The sequence below is a fragment of the Henckelia pumila genome, chromosome 4 (assembly GCF_033568475.1).
Source record: "Henckelia pumila isolate YLH828 chromosome 4, ASM3356847v2, whole genome shotgun sequence".
Lineage (NCBI taxonomy): Eukaryota > Viridiplantae > Streptophyta > Magnoliopsida > Lamiales > Gesneriaceae > Henckelia > Henckelia pumila.
Genome location: NC_133123.1, coordinates 16,170,670 through 16,181,030, shown reverse-complemented (window position 1 = coordinate 16,181,030; position 10,361 = coordinate 16,170,670). Strand labels below are relative to the sequence as shown.

At 35.1% G+C, this 10,361-nt stretch overlaps 1 long non-coding RNA gene and 1 pseudogene across 1 annotated transcript; both read right to left on the bottom strand.

Moving 5' to 3' along the window:
• Nucleotides 1–1,576: 1,576 nt before the first annotated feature.
• Nucleotides 1,577–2,754, bottom strand: LOC140867616 (uncharacterized). The gene is made up of 2 exons (XR_012145203.1): nucleotides 2,149–2,754; nucleotides 1,577–2,061 (listed from the first exon to the last, which is right to left on the bottom strand). It is a non-coding gene; the product is annotated as an uncharacterized lncRNA (long non-coding RNA).
• Nucleotides 2,755–5,217: 2,463 nt separating this feature from the next.
• On the bottom strand, nucleotides 5,218–8,619 carry LOC140865581 (probable splicing factor 3A subunit 1; annotated as a pseudogene).
• Between the last annotated feature and the right edge of the window lie 1,742 nt (nucleotides 8,620–10,361).

Sequence of the window (10,361 nt, the reverse complement as noted above, 5' to 3'; positions counted from 1 at the left end):
ATTATTGTTTGGTTTTCATCCAATAATTTGATTCTTTTTGGGTCATTTTTTTTTGTGAAAACCAATAAACTAATCGAATATTACTTATTGACATTGATTTACTCTTATGTGGCTTATATGATGCAAATAAAGTTTACGTTACATACATTGAAATATACCTAATTAAAAAAACAAAAGATTTACCAGGAAGACATTCAATATTTCAAAATTGGAGGGAAAAAAAAGTTTAATTTTTTCTTAGGTAGATTTTAGAATATGTAATACAGTTATTTTTTTTAAAAAAATATTTATCATTATATGAGTAACATTGGTGTCAAATACACAATATTCGTTGGAATTAGTGACTCCGACAAACAAAGACCAAAAAAAAAAATCCAAGTTACTATATGAAAGCTAAATTTTGAAAAATTTAACAACTAAAACCTAAAACAAGCCAATTTACAAGACCAAAAGACTAAGGTGGGTGTATTCAAATTAGACTTTTAAAGACTTTTATGGACTTTTTCAAAGTCATGGACTTTTACGGAGTTTATGGATTTTTAATGACTTTTATAGACTCTTGTTGACTTTTTAAAAGAATTTTGTCATAAATTTTTGTGGAGTTCATGGATTTTTAATGACTTTTATAGACTATTGTTGACTTTTTTCTGTACAGTTTTGTAAACTTTATTCATAAATTCTTCTTGATTTTTTTAGCCTAACATTGTCATATAAAATTTTTATCGTAAATTTTTATGTTTATAAATTCTTTTTATTGTTTTTCAAAAACAATTAATCAACCACTTATTTAAATTCATTATTTTTTTTGTCATGTCAATTCCAAATATTATTTTGACCAACAATAAGTAAAAACATTGCAAGCATTTCTTCAAAATAGATATATCGTGTGTCTTGTAAGTGTGTTTTCTCCCTAAGAATGTTGCACAACTTTAAAAAAACATCGGAGTACATCCTATATATTTCTCTAAAGTTTGTTGGATCTTCTTTTAATACTCTATGAATATAATCGTATCCACTTGCAGTTATTGGTCTTCTAGTTAATGGTTGTTGGATACGTTCGTGACACATGCTAGTCCTATAATCATTTAACACAGAAAATATTTTGAAAATGTGCGTTAACAAACACTCAATGGATTCATGTAGTTCTTCTTCTGATTTGTCTTCTTTCATCTCTTTATTTGCGTCATGTGTATTGATATTTGACATTTAAATAAACTTCCTGGCATAAAACAAATGATTAAATAAAAAAAGCTCCATGAATTCATGAAAAAAAATCCACATGCATATCAAATAAAATTTGTTCGATAAACAATCCAAAATTATATAAACAAGTCAAAATATCAAAATCATGATCTACTAGATCAATAACTAAGAAAACAATCCAAACCATTTTGAGAAAAAAAAATTCAAACTCGGTAGTGTTTATTATTAAATTATGCTCCCCCCTCCCCCAAAAGCATTCGATCACTCCAATTTATACTTTTTCCACTCCAAACATTCTTCAATTGTCATTTTCAAGAAAGCAATCTTCTTTCCTCTGTTATTAAGCAAATCAAGTACTATGAATCGAGTGCGATTATCCAAATCTGGGACTTCCTTAATTGCATCCCAACAATTATCATCTACAGCACAAATTGATTCAATCTTAGAAGCAGCCTTTTCAAGGTTGCAAGAAAGCTTCTGCATAACATCAGGATCAATATTCTTTGACGTTCTAGATTTTAATTCAAAATCAGTTCTGTCTCGTTTTTTGCTTGCTGGAGGAACCTCTGAGCTCATTGGTTGAGAAGGCAATGACGAAGTAACGTCCTCAACAAATGTAGGCTGATATGAAGATTCTCGTCCATCGTTTAGGATGAATGCACCATTATCACTATCAAACACGAGATCATCTAATAAACTAGTGCCTCTGTGTTGTTCTGTCTCAAATGTTGTCGCATCAGTATCATCTCCTACAACACTTGAAAATTTTCCAATAGCAGTTCCATTTCCAACTGCAATTCTCAAATCTTCATAATCTTCAAATGTATTGGACCGATAATACTCATGTCTAGGGTGAGACTGAAAAAACAAAAATTAACGAGTGTTAAAAAATAGTTCTAATTATAATATCAAATGAAAATTTATTATTTAACTAGAAATACTCACCTTAAAATAATCATCCCATACTTCATCGCTAGCCGTGAATTTCTTTGTCACAGGATCCCATCCAAATCCAGAATTGTGACGAATAAGCTTAGAATAGTTACTGTATCATTGTTTGAACCACTTCAAACGGCTTTGATACTGTGCAAAAGTTTTTTCACACCCTATTTTTCCTTAAGAGCAGGAAGTATATTTTTTTTCCACTGTTCGTTTGTTCAACATCCCGTTCTTATCACGCCACCCTCGCATAGCAACATCAACCATGATTTTAAGCAAATCATTACTCTCTTCAGTCGTCCACAAATTATACTTGGCTTGTGAATCTCCCATTTTCTACGATAGAAAATATCTCGATCTAAAAAATATTCAAAGAACCCAATAAAATATAGTTGTGGGAATCATGCAAATTCCAAAATCTTCAAGAAGAGAAACACAAAGAGCAGCACAAGCAATGCGTAGAGCAGTGGGAATGCTTCCAAAATGTTAAGAATTAAAGAATAATTAAACGAAAATTAATTCTTGATACGAAACAAATGCCAACCAAGAACAAAGTATGTCTACAACTGTAGGAGTTATATTCATAAAAATAACCCAATAAAATATAGTTGTGAAATTTTAAAACATTCAAACATTATTAAAATATTAATTATTCTATACAGTGGTATATTGCATGAATCAACACACATTCCATAAAAATAATCAAACATGTTTATTGGATGCACTTGTTAATTAAATGAAACATGTTTTTTGGAATGAGGACACTAATTACTGTAGGGGTTATATTCATAAAAATAACCCGATAAAATATAGTTTTGAAATTTTAAAAAATTAATTTCAAAAATTAACTTGGATGCACTTGTTAATTAAACGAAACATGTTTTCGTTTGATTTTACTTGGATGCACTGAAAATTAAATAATATCACAAACAACGATTTACAAAAAGTAACGAACATTTAAAAAAAAAAAAAAGTAACGACGGAGAGAAGAAGATTGACGATGAGTGTTTAAAGGAGAATTCAATTCATGAACAAGTCAGATGCATAGAATGCACAGTAGATGGGTTTGTACGAACTGACATGGTAAAATTATAAGAAGACACTTTCAAACCCTTACTTATTTGAAATCCATGGATCCCATGATATTGCAAATTTGTTCCCTTCTTGCACAAAAATAAAAATAAATGTCCAGAAATTTGTTCCCTTCTTGCACAAAAATAAAAATTAACCATGGATCCCGTGATATTGCAATGAATGTCTAGAAAACTGAATATCTAACAATTTAACAAGTCATGAAAGTTCATGCATAACTTCAAATAATGCAGTGTTGGCATCGATTGAAATACTCAAAATCTATCACACAATAGTATATAATATTTCATCGAAGGAAAAACTTAACATAAGCTTTGCTTGAACAAACACAACCCCACCCATCTACCTAACTGGTGGGGGAGCGCCGAACGGGGGTGACGGAGGTGTCTGGAATTGAACACTACTTTGACGATGAGTGTTTAAAGGAGAAAGAATTTGTTCATACCTTTGGATGGAAGAAGACAGGAACGACGGAGAGAAGAAGATGGCAAGAAGAGAACCCTATAGAACCCTAAACGTTTTTTGAAAAATCGATCAAAATCTTTGGTGTGATGAGTAGAAAATTCTAGACTTTTTTTAATGGTACCTAGTGCTTGAATATTTGTACATTTTGATTTTGGTAAAAGTCATTGAAAATCTATATAACTTTTCAATATCACTTGACTTTCATAGAGTTTTAAAAAGTCAAGATTGAATACCACTTGACTTTTTAAAACTCTATGAAAATTTATGTTGAATACCAATCTACTTTTATGGAGTATACAAAAGTAGAGATTGAATACCACTAGACTTTTAAAGTCCATAAAAATCTTTAAAAGTCTAGTTTGAATACACTTCCTCTACCAATTGTAATGGATAACTCTCGTCACAGAGAAGTCGGCCAAGACCTAATGAGATTTGAAACAAAAACAAATAAATAATGAGTGACATTGCATCGCAAAAGAACTATCATAATTCATAAATTGTAATTATTATTATTATTATTATTTTTAAAAAAAAGGTTATATTCCAACTTCTTTCACTTGCACACACTACAGCACAAATACCACTCAAGCTGTAAGGTGCTAAAACATTTTAAACCGCGTCAAACATCACATTTCGGATCTCATTTCCAAATTTTGTTTCATTTCATACTAATGGAAGCAATAGACCAATATTTGACAGTAAAAAGTATATATAATTCACTTGTGTACATGATTACATATTCACGCCATTCACCTGTATAAAAGAAAAATATTCACCATTCGTGTAGGTATTATAACATAGAACACAAGACTGTAAGCTTTCTCATAGCTAGTTCCATCAAGTACAAGCGCCGCAAGTCAAAAAACTAATATTTACCATCCCCGCCAGTTCATCAAAGGAAAGATGGCTTCCTCAGAAGAGTTTTATGGCATCTGAAATGAGTGCGACTCCAAGAAAGAGGAAATGGTGCAACAAAAACTACATTATTTTGGTTTCCTCCATGAAACAACCATCTGATTCCACTGGTCGAGCAGTAATTAAGAGAACACTTAATTAGTACCACAATTCGAGACCTGATTAGGACCACTGCTGCTGCATGAACAAAAGGTATCAGAAAATCTCAAAGACTCACAGCCACAGCTAATACTGATATGTGTTATTAGAAGTTAAATGAAACTGACATAAGATGCATTCTTCTTAGTTCTTACACCGTGGTTATGTAAGATGGATTGACAAAACAAGGATCAGGAGAGAGTGAAATTAAAGTTTTAGAAGAACAGATTCACCAGAGGACCGCCTGTAATTGATCCACGAGTATATATGAACAGAAAATGAAGGCATGTCAGAGTGCAAACTGCAAACACTGCAGGATAACTAAAAACGAGCTCAAAATCAATACAAATTGAACTGTTGTGAAGCAGGACTGTGCCATTATATAAAAAACAGAAATGTAAATGATGCAAGATAACTTCAAAAGAACAATGCTTCTAACATATAGCTAGAAAACTCCTGTAACCCCATGTGACCAGTACCAAGATGGCAGATCTGCAGTAGATATGATATAATAAGATAAAAATCAAATACATCAGAGGTAGAGGACAAGTGCAATATCTAAAATGAAAAAAGGAAAAATCAGGACATTGTGCCAAATAATATTTAATAATATATTGCAATCCCGAAGTTCTAATGAACCTTGGTTACACAGTACAATGTTCATCTCTTCCTACCACCACGTTCTCTAAGAGATAGAGATAGCGAGTCTCCAGGACCGATATTGTAATAAGCAAGTGTTAAATTGTCCTTCAGGAAACCAGTCTTCCCACTCAGCTTTTGTTTGTTTGCAGGAAGTTGGATGTCCCCTGCAATTTTCTCTTTCAAACTGCCAACTGTATCTGATAAGGATTGCACCGTAATCTCCAGCACTTGCCCCTTGAGATTTGCTTCATCGACGTTTGGAACAGAGATACTGATATGAGCAGGACCCTGCAGTCACCCATGCAATACAATTTATCAAAGGACAATGATACAGTGCATCATATACACACACAGAAAGATATATGTAACATCTTCAACAGAGAGATGAGAAGAGGCTCAGTACCGGATGTTTAACTAAAAATTGGTCTTCAGGAACAAGCATAGAATCATCAAGTCTTTGCCTCTTGGGTTCTGGTTCATCAGGCAGTGGTGGGGGAGCTTCCTCGGGCGGAGGTGGTGGAGGCATCCCTGGGAGCATAGGTGGCGGAGGAACCATAGGCATACCTGGTTGGGGCATAGGGATATGAACTAAAGGCCTGGGACCACCCAACGGCGTAAACTGGGACCCAGGGGGAGGTGGAACTGGAATATTATGTGAAGTCATGGGCATAGATGGAAGCAACGATGGCTGATTTGCCATAAGAGGTTGCCCAGGAAGCATAGAAATAGGAGGCGGTGGTCGAACAGGAGGAAGAATATTGACTACTGGAGGCCTAGGTGGTGGTGGGGCAATTACCCCAGTACCACTTGGCATTGGGTAAGGGGTTGAGGTAGGAGGCCTTGGAATATTCAAGACAAGGCCTGGAGGTGGAAGCAGTGGCCGAACTGAAGGCATACCAGGCATGGGAGGAGGAGGTGCTGGACCTGGAAGACTCCAACCATCATTGTTCCCAGTCTCATTTAGGTCCTCCCCACCAGTAATATGAGACATCACTTGGGTAGTTGTGCGACCAATACTTCCCGTGTGTCCATCCCATATGACCTGTTTTGGTTGCTCATCATTTTTATTTTCAATCTCAGCCTTGACGGCATTAGAAACTTCTTCTTCCGTTGTACCAAAAATATCAGGACGTGTTCTTGCTAGTCCCACAATGTTCCTAGAAATTTCATCATCTGCTGCGAGAGTTGTCTCTCTAATTTTAGCAAACATCCTGTCCTTCTGCTCCTTATACTTGGGATCAATGAGAGAAATTCTCATGTGCTCAGACATTTCATTAATGAGAACGAGCTCTCCAGTTATTGGTGAGACAACGTATTTAGTTGGATCTTTTTCAATTCGGATCCTATCTTCAGGCCGCTTCCAATTTCTCACAATTCTCAAGGGTGGTTCAGGTTCTTCCGGAGTTGTCATGGTCTCTCAATTCTTCAAACCACCATTCTCTTCAAGACTAGCAGCCCTCATGCCATCCTCAACCAGTTGGACCTCTTCTTCATCCATATCCATTTCCACCTCCTTGCCAAGCTCAATAATATCCACTTCTTCCATGGTGGTCATCTTGCTTCTCCTTATCACTTCTTCAAGTGTCATAGGAGGAGGTAAATCCTCATCCTCATCATCAGCAAAGTCAATTGTCTCAACCACAACAAAATCATGCCAATCAATCATAGCCATCTGCAGTCGCTCCTGCTCTATCTCATCTTCAGCTTTCTGCCTGGCCTGTTCTTGTGACCGTTCCCATTCAAGACGACGCAAACAGCGCTCGAGGACAGTCGTCATATCCACAACACCCCTTCAGAGCTTATCTGTCAACCCTTTGAAAGGCATCAGTACCTTTGAATATGCATCAGCCAGTGATGTAAAGAACATGAACATACTGTGTGTTGGTCGCAGGAAATGGAATTGGGGATTAGAGCTCTCCCGACTAGTCAAACCAGTCAAAAATGACTTCCCGTTTCGGGCCACAAACTGAGCAGTGAGTTTAATTATATCTAGTTCCTCTCCTGTAATTCCTTCGGGAAGCCGAACAGTATACTGCTCTGCTTCTGGTGGCTCAAGTACCTTGCGGATAGGACTAAATTGGGCTGCAGGGTCAGGCTTTGTCAAAGCATAACATGCATCGGCAGCTGGATCGGTGGCACCTGGTTCTGGAGCATCCTGGGAAGGCTGCTGCTGGGCAGAAACTTGATTCTGGGCCCGAGCTTCTGATAGGCGATGCAGATAGTAAGCATGGTAAGGATCAGAGGCATGTAGAAAGTTGAATTTTGCATTCCCTTCATTGTTTGCTATGATTCTTTTCTCAAATTTTAGTCCGTTTTTTGCCACAAACTGGGAAGTTTTATCTACAATGTTTCTGATGTCATGGGGTGGATATATAATTCCTATAGTCCTAGTGTGAGTAGCAACTGAAGGAGGAGCTGAACTGGATTTATCGTTAGCGTTTGTTTGGTCTTCAGTAGGCCCATTTCTCTCATCTTCAGATTCCTGGATCACTTGAGCAAGTGGAGTCGGACCAAGATTACCATCACCTGGCGGTGCTGGAAGGCGCAGTATCAGCAAGGAACCTAGCATTTTTCAATCTGCATATGGCAATCCATATGAAGCATTGCTCTCTCAAATTGTGATCTTACAAATGGCTACGACCAGGTATAAAAAAAGTGTCTAAATTCAGGAAGAAATTTATCAGTATAAATACAAGGTATCACAATTCGCAAAAAAATAAAAAAAATGATAAACACTAAGAAAATTGGACCACGGGAAAATTCAACTGGCACGGACAAGAATAAACAAATCAACAATGTAAAATGATAACATCCAAATGTTACTGAAGCAGACAATTAGAACGTTACGCCATAAGCTCAAGAGAAAAATCCAATCCCAAAGGACTATCCTTGATGGGGGAATACGTTGAACAGCTCCCAGACTTTGACCTAATGCTGTCCATTTTCAAAAGCTTAAACGGTGAAATGCTTAGCATGAGCGCCTCTAAATGTACAGCATGAGTCCAGCATTGGATTTTCACCAAAGAATCGTAAAAAACTTACAAACAAATTCATACTTTCCGATGTTAAGAGTCCGCATTTGAAATGGGAGAAGAATTGCAGGAAAAATAAAAACGTATAGAAGACGCACCACCAGTAGAGAAGAACACAGAGGGCAATAGGGACTGAATAGCGGCAAGTGGAGGCGGCGACTCGGTGGCGGGGAGAAATGGCGGACGGCCTGTGTGGTCTGGTCGGGCCGATGTTTATTTTGAATTTGTTATTTTAAATAAATAAAATTATCATAAAATCTATTTTGTAATTTATGGCTCATTTATAACTTTATTTATTTATTATTTATACTAGCCACTTATACACACATTGCGTGTGTGTTTATTAATATAAGTATTATTAAACTATAGAAGATAAAATATATGAAATAGTTGCTATTATTATTATTATTTATTTTAAAAAATATTTTCAAACAGTTAAACACATAGTGATAGTTACTTTTCAAAATCTGAAAATCAACAGATTTGATTTTTTAATTAAAATTTACTTTATTAGGTGGAAGATAATTTTAAAAATTCACTTAAAAATATCAAAACAGTTACTGAAACGACCCTAACTCTCTAATAAATAAATATGCGGAATTTTTTTTTTTTTTTTTTATACTACTAAATAAATATATGTACATATATGCCCATACATATATGCACAGAATAAAATATTTAAAATAAATACATGATTAAATAAATAAACAATTAAATACTTAAGAAAAATGCATTCTTTGAAATAATTAAACATCTGAGTCAACCCTAGAATTAAAAATATACTGCATAAATAAAATAAATAAAAATGTGCATGCACTAAAAATATTTAATAAAATATTCCAACACCTCAACCCTTAAAAATATAAAAATGTTTCATAAGACATCAGTACGGTGACTCAGAAGCTGTCACGGTCACGGGGCTACTGCAGCACGGCTCATACATCCTCACCACCGGTAGGAGTAACCTGTTCCTCTACGTACTCACCTGCACCATATCAGTGTAGTGAGCCTAGAGGCCCAACATGCATACTAACAAGGGTTTAAAATAATTTAAATCAATTTAATACTAATACATACATATACATGAATGAGCATGCTTAAAAATTACATAACGTAAATTACATAAATAAACATACATAACATACATAATATCATACATACATAAGTTGTTGAGCATTTATTTTCTGAACATCGAGTGGTCCTATCCGTAAGTGTGACCCATAGTGCGACTGATCAGTCTAAGAAACCATCGTACGAGGCTGGTGGCGAACCACCCATACATAAATGGCAGAAAACTGCCCATACATAAATGGCAGAAACTGCCCATACATAAATGGCCACACTACTTCAATTTCCACCTAAAATATTTTATTTGCTCAACCATAAAAATTAAATCATAGCATAAAAATTGATTTCATGAATGCATGTACTTAAATAAATTGTGTGTCCTTCATATATATTTAATTTAATTTTCTTACTAACATATAAATATTAAAATAACTTAAATGCATAAAAATAATTAAATATATAATCAGGACACATGCAATTTTCTCATGGATGGTTCTGGACTGCTGGCCCTACACTCAAGCCCATTAACTTAAAACTTGGCCCATTAACACTAGCTTAGGCCCAATAACACTATCCCTGGCCCAATGGGCCCAAAAGCCCAATAACTTTCATGGGCTCCCAAGCCCATAAAAATTTCTGGCCAACTTAAAAATTTAAATAAAAATTATTGAAAGCCCAAAAATAGATAAAATAACCCAAAATAATTTAATGGACTCCAAATAAATTAAATGGTACTAATTAAATTTTTGGGAATTTAATTAGCCCATTTAATTCCTAATTAACTTAAAACTTAAAAATAAAAAATACCCGAGCCCAACTAAAATAACCCGGACCCGGACCCACTTAACTTAACCCATATTATTTTAG